Source organism: Spermophilus citellus (assembly GCF_964194105.1).
Source record: "Spermophilus citellus genome assembly, chromosome: 17".
NCBI lineage: Eukaryota > Metazoa > Chordata > Mammalia > Rodentia > Sciuridae > Spermophilus > Spermophilus citellus.
In genome coordinates this window covers 6834795-6853843 of record NC_138199.1, presented here as the reverse complement: position 1 = coordinate 6853843, position 19049 = coordinate 6834795, and positions in this window count along the sequence as shown.

The following is a 19049-nucleotide window of genomic DNA, read 5'->3' as shown; positions in this document are numbered from 1 at the left end:
ACTTCTCCTAAGTAGTAGGGACTCAATGTTCAAAGCAAAACATGACAGCTCTTGTGTCCATCTGCCCAGCTCTTGTGTCCATAACCACAGACTATGGTTTCTCATTCATTCATTCATTCAACCACCATTTGTTAAGTGCTAACTACTAAGTGTCAGGCATTGGGAAGAAGACAACAAATAATACATGTTCCCTACACTAAAGGCGCTACAAAGCTGGGAAAAGTAGATAAATGGGTAAACTCAGAGTGAGCCTAACTGTTCTGGTGCTATGGCAATAAGGTCAGAGCACAATGAAGTCAACTTTTATTTGTGCCAGGAAAATTTAAAAATCGTGTGGGAAAGGATATTCACGACAGCAACAGAAGCAAAGGCTCAGAGATTGAAGGTGGCTGAGAAGGCTGACCAGCCTCTCTACTGCTCCTATATCTGGTGCTACCCATTCATGCTTCTCTGAGACGTGGTCTGTGTTATTCTCCACACCTGGCATGCTCTTTCTCCTCCTCTCTACCTCCAAAGCCTCACCTTCCTCTTTTTTCCAGTGCCTCTTCTTGACTATTTTAGTTCCCATCTTTCTTTCATCTGACCATTAATTATATTGAATACCCCCAAGTTTAGCTTTTAATTTCTTTGTTTTTATTAATTGACAAAATAATCTGTATTTGGGGGGTTGTACAAAAAGATGTTTTGAAGTGTGTATACATTGTGATGGCTAACTTGAGCTAATCAACAGATGTGTTACCTCACATACTTACTTTTTGCTGTGGAATACACTTAAAATCTACTCTCTGGACAATTTTCAATAATGTAGTGCATTATTGTTAACTATAGTCACCATGATGCACAATAGCTCTCTTGGCTTATTCCTCCTGCCTAAATGAAATTTTGTATTCTGTGACCAACATCTTCCCACCATCCCTCTCTAACCCCTACTGATGACCATTCTACTCTCCACTTCTATGAGTTTAACTTCTTCAGATTTCAGATGTGAGATCATATAGCACTGGTTCCTCTGTGCTTGGCTTATTTTACTTAACATAATGTTCTTCAAGTTCATCCTTCTGGTGCCAAATTACATCATTTCCTAGTTTCTGAAGGCTGAATTGCATCCCATTATGTCTATATCTTATTTTCTTTATCTATTTATTCATCAGTGGACATTTACATTGATCCCAAAACTTGTCTATTGTGAACAATGCGGCAATAAACTGGAAGTGCAGATGTCTCTGAAATACCAATTTCAATCCCTTAGGATATACACAGTAGTGGGATTTTAAATCCATTTGGAAGTTCTATTTTAATTTTGAGGAAGCTCCCGTCAGTTTTCCATCATACCTCTCCTAATTTACATTCCCACCAATCCAGTGTGGGAGGATTCCCTTTTCTCTACATCCTCACCAGACTTACCCCAGCTATCCTCACAGGTCTGTGGTGGTCAGTTTTAGGTTTCCTTGATGCATTTTTTGGCTCTTCAACTCTGATATATTTTCTAACAGCCCTAACTGTAGGGAATGTGCCTCCACCTTCTTAAGATTGCTGTCCTGGGAAGACCACAATGATGAGCCTGCCCTTCCTCTAGGGCTGCCCTTCTCAGGAAATAGAACCTGGGTTCTCCAACAGGAACTTTGGAGACCTCATTAATTCCCTTTTCCTTTATGCACACTTTTCCTGCACCAATTCCTGACGATACCACCTCTGAAAAGGTTAGCTGAAATGTATCCATGCATCCATTTCTCTCTGTCTCCAGTGCCACCATCATAGTTGGAAGCCTCACAACTCCTATCTGGATGAGGGCATAACCCTCCAGACAAGGTGCAAGCTTCTAGCATTCCTCAACAACAGCAGCTGAAGTAGTCTTTGAAAAATGCAAATTGGTTATGTCACAGGACCAGAGATGTAACCCAGTGGAAGAACACTTTCCTAGTGTACATGAGGTCCTCAGTTTGATCTCCAGCATTGCTACCAAAAAATAAAATATATATATCAATCAATCCACAAGTAATATATGTTATATAATTATATTATATATTATATAATCATTATATATAATATAATTTATATATCATATATCATTTATATTATATAATATATATATTATATAGATGTATATATATATATATATACACATACACACATATTATAATATGTGTGTGTGTAAAATCCACCCTTGTACCCTCATTAACATATTTACCATTGTACACAATTGCAGCATAACTTTTCACTTCTCTGGCTGTACAAGATGTAGTATCACATCATATGTGCAATCATACATGTACCTAGGGAAATGATGTCCATCGCATTCCACCATCTTTCCTGCCCCCATGCCCCCTGACCTCCCTCCCCTTTGCCCCATTGAAGTTCCTCCATTTTTCCCATGCTCCCCCCTCCATTATGGATCAGCATCCACATATCAGAGAAAGCATCTGGCCTTTGGTTTGGGGGGATTGGCTTATTTCACTTAGCATGATATTCTCCAACTCCATCCATTTACCTGCAAATGCCATCATGTTATTATGTTTGAATGCTGAGTAATACTCCGTTTTGTGTATATACCACAGTTTCTTTATCCATTCATCTATTGCTGCTTCCACAGTTTAGAGAATACTCACCATGTCTTGAATGGACATGTCCTTTCTATTCCCCTGACTTCATCCCTGCCTCTTTCCTTACTCACTGGTCTTTATTCAGATTTTTCAGTGCTCCAAATTGTTCCCACCTCAGGGCATTTTCACATGCTCTCCCCTCTGCCTGGACCATTCTCCCCCTAAAATGTAATTACCTCAGAAGAGTGATTAATGCCTGTTGCCAAACTCAATGGGATCACCCTGTGATACTCCGCCATCTCCTCTCCCTCATGACATTTGTCATATTTCCAGTTACTTATCTGTTTTGTTATTTTATTAACATCTGGATTCCCTTCCAGAATGGAAGGAAGGTCTAGTAGAACCCAGATCTATTTTGTTCAGCATTAAATCCTCAGCAGGTCACCTGGAGCCTGGCCCTGGGGAGGACGGCCACTCTGCCTCTGACAGCTTCTGAAGTTCAACTGAGCTCACATTTTCTGGTTCTGAATCATTCCATGAATGGTGAGAGGAAAGTTCCCTGACATTGGCATGACTTCTCCAGTGTCCATAAAACCCAGGGATGTTTATTTAATGGCTCTGCTAAGGTCTGCTCCTTTGGCAAACACTATCCCCGAAATGAAAGCAGGAGCCCTGAACCTAGTGGCAGAACGAGAATATCCACCAAAGAGTGTGGAAGAGAGTGAAGGACTGGTGTTCACTCAGGTATGAGTCTTACTGTTAAATCGGCACACTATAGTAACACAGCCACATCAGTGTTTATAGCAGCTCAATGCATTTGGCTTTACCTTTATTTAATGTCTCAGTCTCCACAGTCTGAACACTCCTGACATTGCACACGTGCCCATGTGCACGCGCACACACACCTTATTGCACTGCAACAATACAAATAGCAGTTCGTATTTATTGAATCCTCACTGTGCCATATATCATGCATTATGGTAGGGTTTGACGGAGAGCATCTCATTTACTATAGGACCATCGGATAGACTGTTATTTCTATTTTCTAGATGAGCTAATGGAAGTTTAGAGGTTGGTTGTCTTAACCAGTGTCATTTTTTTTCAGTTTTAACATTATTTTTATTAATTTTAGTGAAAATGATGATATACCTAAAGGGAAAATAGACAATTTCCCTATCCCCCAACATCAACCAATGAAATTTGCAATGTGTGATTTATCTTTGGACTCCAGTATTTTATACCAATAGAGAAGGACCATTATCGCCTTTCTCAATACATGGAATCCCATGTATTGAGAAAAAATATCATCTTCAAAAATAAGAAAAGTATCATTTCATTGAAAAAAAGCATACTCTCCAGGCAGCAGTTGGCTTATTTGTGTTTCCTATCTTCCATAAGCCAAGGCACCAAAAAAAAAAAAAGCACAAGCCAGGATCACTGGGAGCCGATTAAAAAAGTCAACTTTATATAAAGTTGACTTTTTTTTTAACCAGTGTCATTTAGACAAAAGGAAGAGCCCTGCTTTGAATCTAGGTCTGTCTGGCTTTAGTACCTGTGCTCTTTATCATAAATTCCCTGACAGCGGGGAGTGTGTCTCCATCTTCTTAAGAATCCTCTTCTGGAAAGAACGCAGGGATGAGCCCGCCGTTTCTCCAAGGCTGCCCTTCTCAGGAAATGAATGGTAAATTGAAAACACAGTACCAACCACGAAGGAGAATGGTTAGAAGCACTTCCCTCTCACCCGTGAACTTCTTTGACTCCCTCGACATCCCAGAGAGGAAGGAATTCCTGTGCCGGCACATGGTCAAGCTGATGCCCCTCTGGGTCTGATGACAGTACATAAGGCTGGCGTTGGGGCAAAGGTCTCCTATGGAGAGGTTTTAAGATCAACTCTTACGTGGAGTAACACTTCTAATAAGGCAATCTAAACAATTTGCTTTCTAGGTGGGAGAGAGGAGTACACAGAGTAGGTGCTATAGTGTAGCCCTGAATGTTCCCCAAAGACCCATGTGTTACAGTGGTGGTCCCCAGCCTGTGGCACTACTGGGAGGTGGTAGAACCTTTAACATGTGGAGCATATGGAAGGAAGTTGGGTCATTGGGGAATACCTTTGAAAGGGATTTGGGGACTCTTTCTCTCTCTCTCTCTCTCTCTCTCTCTCTCTCTCTCTCTCTCTCTCTCTCGCTTTTCTCTCTCTTTGCACCCTGGTAGCAGTTTTGCTCCACCATCATGTGCTCTTGCAATGATTTAATGCCTTGTTATAAGCTCCCAAAGCAATGAGTCGACTGATAATGGACTGAAAACTCTTAAACTGTAAAACCAAAATAAACATTTTCTCTTATTAAGTTGGATTATCTCAGGTGTTTTGCTATGGCAATGGAAAGCAGACTAATGTTGCAGGGTACAATGACTAGTACAAGAGAGTTTAAACAAACCGCCTCAGGGTTCTGGGCTTGAAATTCTTCAAGGCAATGTGAGGGTCTGGGGTTCACTCAGGTATGAGTCTTACACAAGAACAGGCATGGATGGCTAAAGCCAGCCCACAGCTATTTTGTGCACCCCTTTAAAGATCTGCAAGGTCATACTCGGTTGGTGGATGAACTTCTGCTCATCCTGGAAGACAGAGCAGGAGACTGTGAATGGGGGGGGGGGCTTGTTAAACATGCCTCAGGATGAAACATAAGCAGGGAGTCTGTTCCTATCATGAGAGAGGCAGCCCTTGGAAGCAGACATAGAGTCAACGAGTTTCTTTCCTCAGCTCCTTAGAATAAGAAAAAGAGAACTATTATTGCATTAGATCAATGTCTCCTAAAATGTGTTCCCTGGAACATTAGATCAATCAGTAATAGTTCTAGCATCAAATGAAGTTATGAGTTTCTCGCACAAAGAGAGCTAACTAGATTTCTCTACGACAGAAATTCTGAGTCTTTAACATGTCAATTTGTATTTCCCATTGGGATTCTAAAAATTCAGAATTTTTTAACTCAGAATACTTGTTAATAACTCCATGGAATTTGAGTTTGGGAAACCTGTTTCAGCATAATGTAGCAGTTCCAATGTTCAAACTTACCACATTTCACTACATAAATATTGTAGATTTTTATGCCAGAATTTTTTTTGCAAAATATGTGAGGTGTGACCATTACATGACTGTTTTTTAAAATTGTGCCAGTATTACTTAAAAATCATCAAAATGTCGTTGGTACAAGATGAGGATGCGTGGTATATTTGTGAATACATATTATATGACAGAAACAATTATGCAGTGAAATATGATAAGGGTCCTAAAAATGTTTCAGTTAAAAAAAAGAGAAAATATATGCCCATGTCCCCTAATTGCTAGATATTTTCCAAAGCAATATGGGAATAATTGATTATCTGTGTATTCAATAAAGAATTTCTGATTCATTGTGGTTTTCTGACTGTGCCCCTATTAAGTATCTTGTCTAAAAGTGGGTGTATGTTGAAGGGCGACTCATGGAAAAATAAAGGAAGGAGGAGAAAAATAATAAGAGAAATAAAAGAAGTATATGGGGATATGAGTGTGTTGGAAGGGAGGGAATGTTTAGAAAAAATGTTTAGAAAAAAATAAATAGAAAATATTATATTTATAGCTAAACAGTTCTAATATACTTATTCCTTAATTCTACAATTACATTTTTCTAGCAATTTATACAGGAAAATTTTAAATATTTGCATTGTGGGAGAGGTAATAGAAATATTTACCATATACATTTTACAATAATATAGGTTCTTGAAATGTATTCTTTTTCTTTTTTTATTTTTTATTTCTAGTTATACATAACATTAGGATTCATTTTGAAATAATTTAAAAAGCATGGAATATAATTTGCTCTAATTCATCCCCCGTACTTCTTCCCCTTCCTCCCTCCCCTTTATTGAAATGTATTCTTTGTCATTGTTCTTAGAAATTGCTTAGAAACAAATTTGTGACACATTAATCAAATTTGTACCACGAATATCCATGGTTATTATATCCCTTGTGTTCTGCATGAGGAATCAGTACTTGGGAAACAGAAATGTCAATCTCTGAATATCAGTCTGGGTGTGGTATCCAAATGGACTGAACATTCAGAATATAACACTGTGTAGAAAACAGCTTGGTGGAGGATCGATTAGGAAACTCAGTTGTATGTATGATGCATGCCATTAAGAATTTTTATCTTTTTTACAGCAATGGCAAGGCGATATCCGTTGTCACTATTGTGTTTTGTTTATGTTACCAGGCTGTTTAAAAGGGTGTGTATTGCAGTCAGCTTTTTTTATTGGATAGACTTTTTCCTAACATGAAATTGCAGGGCACACCTTGTTGGGAGTAGGTCCAGAGAACCCAGGTATGCAAACTCTATCAAGGTTAGCTATCATCATCTAAGCCCTTGTTGAGCACGTGGGAGAGCTGTGATTCAGACATTAAATAGCACACCCCAGTCCACATTTTTGCTTGTGATCTCCTGACCACATGGAAAACAGGTGAGCTTTCATTGTGTCCTCATTATGTTTCCACAAGAGCCACTGTTGCTTTGTCATGTATTTCCACATGTTGCCTGTCCTATTAAATTGAGTTCCATGGATACAGAGACAGTGTTTTTTCAGCCTTAGTCACAGGAACCAGTTTAAAGCACCTGTTCTGTGTAAATCTCACACCAATACCTCTCACAGTAACCCCACAAGTCTGACAATATCGCTCCTTATTTAGAGGGATTTAAAAGTTAAGTAACTTCACCAATATTATATTATCCAGAAGGTAAATAGAGTCAGAATCCAGCCTAGGGTTGTCTGACCTTGAAGTCTGCGATCTTTTCTCCATATCAAAGGACTCTACATCCTTTTTACATGTCCTTCTTTGGTCATTAGCACCTATCATCAAGTTTGGCCTATCATGTACATCTTGCATGCGTTTACGGAATGAATGGGTACATGGGTATCAACTTCTAGAAAGAAGGAGCAGCTTCTCTCCTGGCACTTGCCGGACCTATGATATTGGAAAAAATCCCCAAATCACTCCAGGTCAGTTGGAATGCTCCATAAAATGGGGATAATTATGTCTCATTTGCCTGGAAGAAATGGAATGAATCGGATGCTCTAATGACATTCTTTCCAGAAAATTGGTTGACGTTCAGATGCTTATGTGTGAATAGCTCTAGAAGAGTGTGTTAGGCATGGCATCAGCTTCTGTAGTGGTTGGCAGTAGGACGAATTCTCCTTTTTTTTCTGGAAGAAGTATAAGGGAAAAGAAATCAAGATTGGAATGACCAAGTAAGGTATATAATGGAGTAATCCACAATTCCCCCAGCATCTGAGATGACTTCTTTTAAAAGAAGTCTTCAAGCAATTGATCGCCTAGTCATCTCAGATGCTGGGGGAACTGCCGATTACTCCATTATATGTTCTCATGCTGAGAATATTTTCACCGTGGCGATCATCAAAAACTACAATTCAACTGATGAAAAGTTCCACATAGGAAGCCTTAATTCTTATCGATAACCCTGTGTCATAAATTAATCATCGATGATAACTTTAAAAATGACTCATATAAAGCACTGTACAGAGATCCTGACAATCTACAGGAGATAAAGACAGACACACGATATTTAGAAGACCAAAGGGAAACCATTAAGAGTCATAAAATGGTAAATGTTGATTTTGGATAGTATTAGGTTACAGATTGTATTTTGTACAATAGATTAAAAAAGAAACAGGGAATTATATCAAGGCTACACAAAATATTTTAGGATCTAAGGTCATTTTGTAATATGGTACCTAAAATTCTGTAGACACTATATTATTAAGGAAATATAGCAGCTACAAACAAAGGGACACTAACTAGTCTGAGAAGGATGATTTTTATCAGAGACACACTAAATTTCATCTAGAAAAGCCAATCAGACCTTCATTAGTTTAGAAAAATTAGCTTCTGTACTCAGGTACCTCTGGGACTATCTCAGAGCTTTATCAAGAAGGAGGCAGAACATGTCAAAGAGAATCTAAGTCAGTCTCTCCAACTAGCCACCCCACATTCACTCAGTCATTGAATGTTTTTTAGTAACATATAAGACAATGAATTATGAGAGGTGACTGGGAATGGGGTGTCAGAAATGACTCAAACTGGCTCAGAAGTGGCTGCTTTTAAATTTTTAGGAATTTTTGCAAGTTGATTTTTTTAAGCCCAGACATCATTAAAAACTAAATTATGTAAACTTACTGTTTAATCAAATATAATGATGGATGGAGCCTCACTTTCTGATTATTTTACTTCTTTTATCCTTGAACTTATTGTGATCCATTGTGTCTTCATGATGGAAATACTATATAACAATGTCCTACTGAACATCTTTTTCAATTTCTGAATTCAGCGACATTCCATAGGTAGCTTGAGATTGATCATGCTGAGAATATTTTCACCATGGCGATCATCAAAAACTACAATTCAAGTCTTATTGTTTTGTTGATCGTGATGATTGTGTTAATTTCTCCATCAACCAAGTAATAGAGACAATGCTATCAGACACATTAAACTTAAAGCATCTAGTATCTGTAGCCATTAAATTCTGACAAGCACCCAAAAAAATCAAAGCTATATTCCTCCTGTATTTGAAAACAATGATTAAGCCAAGAAGTTACTCATGTCTTTCCAATGGATATCCCAACATTCATCCACTTCAATCCAACATATATCCACTCATTCCAAAACACATCTCCATTTTTGTCTCTCTTGTTAATATAAATGAAAATACCAACCAACATTCATGTTGGAATTCTTTTTGTTCATTAATGGCAACCACAGGTTGGCTAGAGACACAAACAAATAAATAAAAACATTCTGTGAAAATTAGTCTGCTATGCACAATTTATAAGGCAGTGTTTTATTTTTATTTATAAGTTATATTATACTTCTTTCAATATTACTAAAATGTATCTAAAATTTATGTACATACATATGCATACATTTTAGATCTCTTGAGAGTTCAGAAGAGGAAAAAGCACCACCATCTAGGAAATCCTAAAAAGGTTAAAATATAGGTTATATAGAGAATCTAAAATATAGGTTATATAGAGAATCTAAGAATCTTTAAATCAACAAAAGTTTGTGGAAATAAAAGTAGAGTTGAATAGCAATAGATGTGCTGTATTTTTATAAAATACGTGTAATGACAATTCTCAGTGATTTAATAAGAAAATTTATTTATTTTGGTTGACATTGTTGAAAACGGTTTATCTTTTGTTTAAAAACTGAAATCAGCTGGTGTCTGGCTCATGTTAACTAGAGTCTGATTTGCGATGGCCTTTATTTGTTTCAGTCAGCCATTTGTAAGGTTGCCTGGCTATACAGATGACAGTAGTAAACCACAAACTGCATTTTCTACAGCCTGAGCCTGGGCTCTGAACCCACTTTGTTATTGTCATAGGCAGGCTATATGGGGAAATCCCTTGGGTTTATGCTGTCAGGATGACCACGACCTCTGGTGAAGGAAGTCTCTCTAGCTAATTCTTTAAGTGGCTGTAGCAGATGCTGTCAGTGCTCCAACCCATGTGCCCTTGAATCCTTGGATTTTTTTTTCTTTGCAGTACCAGGGATGCAACCCAGGACCTTGCTAGGCAAGCATTCCATCAATGAGCTACATCACCAGCCCTGTTTCTTGGTTGTTGTTACTGTGTTGTTGTTTTAAAATTTGGAGACAGGGTCTCACTAAATTGCCCAGGCTGGCCTCAAACTTGTGATCCTCCTATCTCGGCTTCCTGAGTACCTGAGATTACAGGTGTGTGTCACCTGTAATCCTTTGCCCTATTTTCTTGAGCTTAACCTCCCAGTGCACTTTCACTCCTGACAATGTACTCCTGTATCTCCTTGAAGAAGAACTGTCACAGGTCGTCAGAATCTGTTCTGTGTGTACAAGAGAAACTGAACATTCCTGGGAACTTGCACTTTAGGTCAACCCTTAACCAAAGACTACTGAGTCTGAGAGTATAAATATACTAGTTCCTTTGCCTCGGATTGGCACCCCTCAGAAATATGGCTTATCTTGTCTCCAGAGATCCTCCTAAGGGATTGAATTTAAGTCACCTTCCTCCTTCTCTGACTTCCTCCCTGGATCCCACTCCCCCATTTTTCTACCATTTTTATTAGGACATTTCTTGATAAATCATTTTCACACAAATCCTTAGAATCTGCTTATAGAGAAAACAACCTAAGACAATGACCAAGTTTTATATGACATGTGCTCTACCTCCTTAGTCATAACTGATTGTGTCCACCCAGGTCAAAAGCAGCCCATCTGGAGGCTGGCCAGAAGACTGAGGTGGCATAGCGCAAAGCCAATCCAGGCAGATTCTCTCTCTTGGGACGTCTGATCTTGAGTCATACAGAGAGTGATTAAGTCATCCTATTTGATGTTGCAAAACTCTAGTTGAGATTGGTCTTCCAGGGAGTAATGAGATAACCATGTGAGGGGCCTATTTCATCCTGAATGACTTCCCAGTATCTAAGCATCTCCTCGTTTCCATCAGATTTCTTAATTCTATGTATTTTATTTCTGTCATCCTTATGACTCAAACCCATTGAATGTCTCTGGTTTTCAAAATGCCTACAATACAAGCTAGGAATTGCCTCACTGATGGAATCAATTTTCTGGCCACTCAATGTCAAGTTCTTCAGGGAATGGATGATGGTAAGTATCAAGGAGGCCATAATGATTCAAGTAGAACAACATGTAGCAGATTCGTATTCAATCGGTTGGATAATGAGGATGGAAGGAAAGCAATTTGAGGCATGAAAAAGCTGAAAGAAATCAGACTAGTGTTCTTGCTTAATATAGGGGGAAAAGAACAGTTTAATCCTTTTCTGTCTTCCGTAACCCCTCACAGCAGCCAAGATGAGGCTATCAAATTGGAGAGGAGATAGTAGGACAAGATGGAAAAGAATCATAGTTCTGTGGAGTCCTTTGGCTTAGAGTTGGCTCTAAATCTTTGGATGACTTTTTTTCTCAAGAAAGTGGTCTCTACCTAGATTCAACAGGAGCTCCCAACCCAGCTCAGCTCACTAGCACCAAAAAAGAGACCAAAGCTCAGGGCAGGCATCTTTGTTCTTGTGGATTGAATACTCTTTGAGGTATTAGACCAGAGAGGGTGTGAAGTAGAGAGGTATTAAGGCTACAACTCTCTATCTTAAAAATGGAAAACCACCAATTCACAGAAACAAGAAAATGCAAAAAAAAAAAAAAAAAGATACAATTCATACTTGCCTAGGATCAACTATTACCTCCCAGGTCGCACACGCCTACCCTTCTCTAAAATGTTTATAAAAATTCTAAGTACTTCTCTAAGGCCAATAATTAGCTCATCAGAATCACAATATACAGACATTTCTGCCCTCTTAGAGCATTCCCAAGTGCAGGATATGACACATCAGAAATGCCCAGAGAGCCTTTTAAATGCAGATTGCAGTGTCTCATCCCAGGAGTATCTGATTCAGTAAACCAAATGGGGTTGGCAGTGGGGAAGCTGGGAATGCATGTGAATTGTAATGAAAAGGAAAAATTTCAGCAATGATACTGGGGCTTATATTTTATTTTGATGAACCTTACTGTTATAGTTTGGATATGAGGTGCCCCCAAAGTCTAATGTGTGAGACAATGCAAGAAGGTTTGGAAGAGAAATGATTGCATTATAGTCTTAACCTAATCAGTAAATCAATCCCTGATGGGATTAACTGAGTGGTAACTGGAAGCAGGTGGCTGGAGGAAATGGCTCATTGGGGACATGGCTATGGGTATGTATGTTGTATTGGGGGGTAGAGTCCCCTCCCCCATCTCTCTCTCTCTCTCTCTCTCTCTCTCTCTCTCTCTCTCTCTCTCTCTCTCTTTTCCCCCCTATCTGATTACCATGGGAGCTGCTTCTCTCTGCCATTCTCATCCGCCATGATGTCCTGCCTTACCTTGAACCCCAAGGAATTCAGGTAGCCACTTATGGAATAAGACCTATGAAATCATGAGTCCCTACTCAAACTTTTCCTCCCCACACAATTGTACTGGTTGGGTCTTTAAGTCACAACAGTGAAAAATCTGACTAAAACCCTTACTTAACATTAGTCTTGATTTATAAAGGCAAAGTGACCAACCAACCAACCTGTATACTGATTTCCACTCATATGGGTAGTTCTGTAAGGGTAAAATTTCTAAGCTGATTCTAAGCTGCAAAAGTCTGAGTTAAAGTGTAAAAGACTAGGGCATTGTAAAGCTTCTAGATTACAAGGCCTGGGCTAAAAGGTAAAAGTTTATTGTTACAATTCCCCTGCTATCCCCGGAACCTGCAATCTCTGTAAACTTGTTAGGACAATGCGGGAGCTGCTCAGTAAATATCTCCATTGATTCCCTGGTTGTTTAATAGCTAAGGGCTCCAGGTAACATGGCACGTAGGCATCCAGGCCCCAGAACCAATCAGTTTGAATGTGTACCCCACTTAGAAGTGACCAATCACCCCTACCCAAACTGTTCCCGCCAATGAATGGACTAATCACGTATCAGAATTGTTGTTCAATTTCCCCGCGCCTCATGATGATTTGTTCTGATGTATGCAAAGCCCCCCACCCTCCCCAAAAAGTGTACTTAAGCTCTGCTTGACCTCTGCTCTGGGCTCTGGGCTGCTCTCCCTTCTTGAGTGAGCACAGAGTCCCAACGCGTTGGAACGGGTCCCTAATAAAATCCCCCTTGCCATTGCATGAAGCTAGTCTCGTGTGGTCTTTCCTTCTCCGACGTTTCGCTGGACCCTTACAGTTCCATATGTCCATAACCCACATTCTAAGCAGTTGCCATTATTTTACTTGTGAGGGAGGTATTTCACATAGTTATTTATAGGTCTAATTTAAATTGGAATCTTTTAGAGGGTTCAGGAGAAACATTGAAATCCCTCCTGTTCATTCCTTGTCTGCCCCATGGAACACACATGGTCTTTAGAAAGAGGTTTCAGATCTGCACTGAGTAGAATCCCAGGAGGTGAAAGCCAGAAGATCTTAAGAGCCCTCTTTATTAGATGAGGAAAGTAAAACCAACAAGTTTAATCATCTGCCCAAAGTCATCCACAGTACTTGGAACAACTGTCTGTAATTGAGAAACAGATGTGACTCCATTTTTGAGAAACCAGCCTCTACCTCAGAACAAAGCCTGTCCAAGGAAGGGGGCATGACCCTTGTCCTTGGAAAAACTCACAGATCACTTCTAGGCAGATAGCCACCCTGCTGAGTTGTTTGTCTGTAAATAACAGGAGAGATCTGCAGTGTCAGGTGTCCCTGACTCAGTTAGGCTAGGTGAGGACCCATAGCAACTCCCTAGCAACCACCAATCAGCATGAGACAAGGAAAATACCTGGGATGCCAGATGACCCCCCAGTAGTTTATGTGGTTGATAACATGTTGGGAAACCATGTAGTTTAGCACATACACCCATCATGGCTTAAACCAATTAGTTCAAACGAATCCCCCTCTTGTACCAACCAATCACCCCTACCCAACTTGTTCCCACAGTGAATGTGCTAATCAATGTTAAGAGTTGTTGTTTGATTTTCCCGCAGTGTGTGATGATTTGCTAAGAGATGCTATGATATATGTGAAGTCCCTGCCTTCCCCAAAGAGTGTATAAAAGTGCTGCAAACCCTGGGCTTGGGGCCTCTCAGCGTCACCAGTTGCTGTGTGCACAGAGGACTGAGCTAGCTCGCAATAAACGCCTCTTTGCTGCTTACATTGATCTTGGTCTCTGGTGGTCTTTTGGGGGTCCCAAACTCGAGCTTATCATAACATCCTTTTGACTTCCCTGTACCTAGGGGTTCTGGCCTGAGTGTTCTCACTGGAGCTTCATTTCTAGAATGGTTCTGCAAACAAGGGTTCCAGCCAAATGGACATAGGTGGGCATTAGACTCTCTGAAATCACCCCACTTAGGCAGCTCCATCTCCTCTCTGCTCAATCAGACCCTAGCTACAAAGGATCCATCCGTCACTGCCTGGAAACTTCTCCAAGGAAAACCTTCAAAATGTGGAAGCAAAACCAAGAAAATCAAACTTGCCCAAAAGTAAATGTTATCATCCTCAAAGTACCATAATGTCATCTCATTTACCTAAATCTCTAGGACCTGCTTACACATACTTTCTAAGAATATATATATATATATGCTAGGGATTGAAAAGAACTCCCAGGGGCCCATATGTAAAAAGCTGAATTGCTGGCCTCTAGCACCAGTAGCAGAAGGTAGAGCTTCTAGGAGGAGGGGCTTAGTGGGAAAAGTTAGGTTATTGGAAGTGGCCCTTGAAGGGTATATTGGAACCCGGCCCCAACTCTTTCTGTGCTTTCTGGCTGCCATAAGGTAAACAGTCCTCTCTGCCACATGCTTTCAACAAGACATACTGTGCTGCCACAGACCCAAAGCTGTAAGGCCAATGATCATGAACTGAACCTCTGAAACCATGAAGGAAAATAAACCTTTCTTCCCTCTCATTTGATTATTGCAGGTATTTTGTCACAGTGATGAAAAGCTGACTAACACAATAGACCTATATGTTTTCTTTTATACACACACACACACACACACACACACACACACACACACACTCATAAATACCTGTATATTCTGTAATTACCAGCAAGTTGAGTTAAATGGGAGAACCATGAACTCCATTTTGTATTTTTTTTTTATTTCATCCAATGCAACTTTTGGATTTTCATCCAGTTCAAAAAGAAAGAGAAAACAGTGAGCAATATCTTGATCGATAGGTAATCTGATCTATGCTATTTCTCTACTCCAAGGGACAAGAGATGTTACTGATAGTTGCCCACAAATGAAGCATTATTCTACTTGCTTCCACCCACCCTATTAAGTCACCAATGCTCTGAAGACAGTCAACATGTCATTATTGAGATTTCAAAATGGATGATCTAGCGTTCAGTCCCTGTAGGAATCCAGGCCTTCACCATTCCTGTAAAATGGTCACCATTCCTGTAAGACAGCATTGAATGCCTATGTGCACTGCCATGTGTTAGAACACCCAGAACCCATGCTTAAATGAGTTGTAAATAATTTATGGATTCCTCAGCTTTTCAGTTGAGTCCTTTGCTTCTGGATTTGAACAACTTCTTTTGCATAAACCAATCTGCCAAATCAATGCTTCCTTTTATTTTTGTGCTGTGGTGTGGAAAGGGTCGAGAAGAGCTTCTCTAGATGCACATTTACTAAGCTACTTCTTAAGTCTAATCACCTGTTATAACAGCTTCCTTAGTCCCAATCTGGGGTCCCCTCCACAGCTAAGCAGCCTCATGCTCCAGCCAAGGAAAGAATGACAGCAGACATTTTTCTATCTACAGCAGCCCCCAGGCGTTTCGGAAAGATCACAGGCTCAGTAAGGAGACACACTTGGATTTCTAGTCTTGGTTTTGCCAGCACTTGAAGGAGACATTGGACAAGCCATTTTAACCTCTCCAAGACTCAATTTCCTTATCTATAAAATCAAGGTAATAATGCAAATTTCATGGGTTGTTATGCAAATTTAATAAGAGCCTATGAAATGCATTTCTCCCTTCTGCTCTGTAAGGCATGTTCCCATTCCCACAGAACAAGAGAGGAATAATGGGGCCTTCACAGCCACATATGACAGAGATTTCCTCCCAGTCTTCTCCTCCCACCTTCTCCTGGTGGAAGGGAAACACTGTATTAACTTGCAGCAGAACCACAGCAAGACTGAGCTTAATTATACAGGGCTGCCATGTAGCCGCAAGATTGGATGAGATCACCAGTTCTTACAGAAAATGACCAGGGCCTTCTTGAAAGGTGACAACTATTTTTAAATAGCTAGACTTTTTTTTTTTTTTAAAGTGTGTCCCTTTCTCTCTCCTCTAAGCTTAAGACAGATTGGCCCAAGGTCTAATTTAGATGAGGATCTATCATGACTCATGTAGCTGATCTTTCTTTCTCCAGTTTTGTATTCCTAAGGTGCCTATGCATTTCCATTCACACAGCTTAGAGATAAAAATAAAAGCATATTACTTGATTCCTGGCATACATACTCAGAAAGTTTAAATATTTTTTTTTTCCTGTTGGTAAGGATGTAAGAAAAGAAGAACTCTCATATGCTGTTGGCAGTAATGTATATTAGTACAGTCATTGCAGAAATCAGTATGGAGGTTCCTCAATAACTACAAATAGAATTGTCATGTGATCCAGCACTTCCACTACTGGGTACAGAACCCAAGGAAATGAAATATGTATGTCTAAGAGACATTTTCTCTCAGATGTTTCACAACAGGTTTCACAATACCCAAGGTATAGATTCAACCAAGTTACTCATCAGTGAATGAATGGTGGAAGAAAATGCAGCATATATACACAATGGAATGTTATTTATCCATTAACAAGAATGGAACTCTATCGTTTGTGACAACATAGATGGAATCGGAGGACATTGGTAAGTGTAAATTAAGTCAGGCACAAAAAAGACTAATGCTACATGTTCTCCCATTCTGAGATTATGACTTTGATCTCAAAGACGTAGACAGAATAATAATTACCAGAGCCTGTGAAGGGTATAGGGGAGTGGAGATAGAGGATAGTGAATTGGTATGGAGGTACAGTTTGATAGACGAAATAATAACAACAACTGGATAAATATAGGGGGCAACAATTAATTGAATATTTCAAAACAGTAATAGCTAATAGAATTTTGAATGTTCCCATCACAAAGAAATGTAGATGTCAAGTTGCCAATCAATTTGGTCTGATCATTACGTATTGCCTACATGCATCAGAATAGCACAATATTACCTAAAAAATAAATATTAAAAAATAGTACAATGTGCCCCATTACGACATATAATTACTTTGTCAATTAAAAGTATATTATTAAAAACAATCATTGTCATTTCCTGATTGCACTGTTTCTGTGGAGTAACCAAGAAAAGATCGCAAAGATGAAAGGTGTCATGAGTCTGTGTGGTTTGTTGTTAGGAGGCAGGAGGCTGTGAGAACGAGAAATACCCTCAGCTGGGCCTGGGGCACCACCTGAGAGGCAAAGCTGCTCTTTTCTGCAGGTGAGGGAGAAAACCAGCGGAGGTGCTGATCACATTCCATGGGGTGTATTGGGCACCCACTGATGTGTGGGCACCGGTTTCCAGTTTTCAACTCTAAGGCATGTTCATTCTTACAACTGACCTGCCTGGGTTGAATAGGGTCAGGGAGCCTTCCTGGGTGTCGGTTCCTTTCACAAAACTCTTCTCCCATGGTGGCAGTGTATTGCCCTCAGGTGTAAACCATCCCAGGGTGACAAACAGAAGGACAATTCAAAACCTTGGAAATGGGTTCAGGAAGTGTATCACTTGTAATGACGAGGTCATGAATTCTTTCACCAAACAAGTGGTTTCCAGTTTGTTTTCAACAAAATGAAAGAAAAAACTAGACAGTTGTCCATTCATCAAATAATATTGGATGATAGTTTATCTTATTATTTTTGGCATATATCTCAGAAGGAGTTCTCTTTTAAATCAAGTTACACTGATATGAGATTACCACTTCCAGTCCTATCTACTAATCTGTTTGAACACGGTTTCTTAGCACTAACATCTATAAAAATAAGACTTTGGGATAAAATTGATACTGAAACCCATCTCAGTTTAGCAATAATAGTTTATAGGTATGTGTGATAATAGTTCAGTAAGTAACTGCACTCATGTCTCACCCATTTAATTGAAAGTTGCTTTAATAATAAAATTTTGATTTAGGAGTTTAATAATACAATTAAGATTTTTAGGGCTGGGGATGTGGCTCAAGCGGTAGCTCGCTCGCCTGGCATGCGTGCGGCCCGGGTTCGATCCTCAGCACCACATACCAACAAAGGTGTTGTGTCTGCCGAGAACTAAAAAATAAATATTAAAAAAAAAAATTATCTCTCTCCTCTCTCACTCTCTTTAAAAAAAAAAAAAGATTTTTAGATCAACGGTATACTGAAAATTAAAAAAAAACTCTTAAATTTTTACACTTAGAATCTTATTTAAAGACTGTATTTAAAGGTTCTTGTTTAAAATTCTTTTATAAAATTAGACATGCTTAAAGTTCATTTGTATACATATTTTTGCAGCAAAGTAATATAAGATGATCAATAGGAGATTTGCAAGCCTAAATAGACATTAAGATGAAATTTTCTGACCTTTAAGAAAAGCCTGTCCATATATTTTGAAGGGGATGATGGACGGTAGCCTTCACTCTGCTATTTAACTGAATACTTTTTTTTCTTTGTCTAAAGCGTCTGTGTTTTTTTTTTTTATTGGTTGTTCACAACATTACAAAGCTCTTGACATATCATATTTCATACATTAGAATCAAGTGGGTTATGAACTCCCATTTTTACCCCAAATACAGATTGCAGAATCACATCGGTTACACATCGCAGTTTTACATACTGCCATATTAGTGACTGTTGTATTCTGCTACCTTTCCTATCCTCTACTTAACTGAATACTT